Source organism: Parus major, unplaced genomic scaffold (assembly GCF_001522545.3).
Source record: "Parus major isolate Abel unplaced genomic scaffold, Parus_major1.1 Scaffold305, whole genome shotgun sequence".
Classification (NCBI taxonomy): domain Eukaryota; kingdom Metazoa; phylum Chordata; class Aves; order Passeriformes; family Paridae; genus Parus; species Parus major.
In genome coordinates, this window is record NW_015379274.1 from 192,952 (window position 1) to 194,750 (window position 1,799).

The window sequence follows — 1,799 nt, forward strand, 5'->3', positions numbered from 1 at the left end:
GCGGACGGCGCGGAGCAGCACGGCCAGCTGGGAGCACACCCGGGCCACCACGTCCAGCACAGGATCCGTCAGGTCCCGCACGCCGCCCAGCACCTTCAGCAGGAACAGCAGGAGCGGCTGCAGGAGGCTGTGAAACGCTGCTGCCAGGAAGGGCTTCAGGACATGGTCACCGATGGCTGTCAGGACACCGACCACCAACGCCTGGATTTGGGATGAAATCCTGTGTTTGAGGGATTTGCCAGCAGGAGTCACCAAAAATGGGCTGGGACACAAAAATTCTACTGAGGGAGAGGAATTGTGCCACAGTGGAAGTTCCTTCTCCCGATACTGAAGGACTTTGACACATCCTCAGCAGCTGCTCTGGCCCCGGCTCTGCGGGAATGGGGAGGCTCACCTGGACCACAGCCTCGCCAAGGAAGCGGATCAGCTCCACCAGGAAGAGGCTGAACACACTGACCAGGCACCGCGGGATGGCAAAGAATTCCCGCAGCCTCCGCTGAATCGTCCACTCGGAGCTGCCACGGAGAAAAAGGAACGTCAGAGCCAGAGAGCCGAGCTGCTGAGGGGATGGATCTCCATTGTGGAGCAGATCCGGCATCCCAGGCTGCTCCCTGGCAGCAAACCTCAGCTCCACAGCCGTCCAGTCAAGGATGAGAAAGCACTGGAGCTGCATTTCCACAGGTCTCCTCATACAGCCCAAACCCGCCTGAAGTAACCCAAGGGTCCATGGGGAGGTACCGAGAGCAGCCCCATGGGTCCCTCAGGAGGTACCCAGAGTAACCCAAGGGTCCATGGGGAGGAACCCAGAGCAACTCCATGGGTCCATCAGGAGGTACCCAGAGTAACCCNCCCACACGGCACTGCCCGGGCTCTGTCCCCGGGCTGGCTCTGTCCCCGGGCTGGCTCCGCCGTGACCCTTCGGGACGGGCAGTGGCTCTGAACGGCCTCACGCTCCACCAGCGCCACCGGGAAAAGCCCAAACGCCGCTGCCAAATGCGGGAGGAACAAACCCAGCCGGGCTCGGGTGGCTGTGGATGCCCCCGTGGTGGTTTGAAGGGCAGCGTGAGGGAGGAGGAGGAGGAATCCCGAGGCCGGGGGAGCTCAGGAGAGAGGCGGTTGTGGGAGGATGGACGGGCCGAGGAATGCCCCGGCTAATCCTCCTGCCCGCCGCCGGCTATTTAGGGAAGAACCAAGGAGACCGCGCTCGGCTCCTGGCTGCCCTCCCGGTCCAGCTGGCTGAATCCCGGCCCGTGCCCCCTCCTCCCGCTGCTGCGGGCCGGCCTCGGCTGAGCTGCCCCGGGCGGGGGGCCCGTCCCGCAGGCACCGCAGGCACAGCGCTGCCAGCCCCGCTGGAGCGGCACCGGGCCCGGAGAGGGGACCCGCGACTGCTCGGGCCGGGAGCCGGGCCGGGAGCCGGGCCGGGAGCCGTGATCTCAGGGAGCAGCAATGCGGAGCGCTGCCAGCCCAGAAATGTCCTTGTCCCGGCACGGCGCTGCCCCTGGCCGGAGCACGGGCCAGCCGCCCCCTCCCGCCAGCGCCGGGACACCGCCGGGCCCCGGTGCAGCGGTACCTGGGCGCGGCCGGAGCGGCTCCGGGCACGCTCGCCTGTGTTTTTAGGAAGGAAAGAGGTTTTTGTTCCTGGTGAGGCAGCGGCCCTGCCCTCCCGCTCCCCACTTTGCACCCCAAAATCCCCAGATCCCCTGGGTTTCTCTGAGCCACACACCCGCTGGCTCCACAAGCCGAGCCCCGAGCGGCTGCCCCGGGCTGGCTCCACAAGCCGAGCCCCGAGCGGCTGCCCC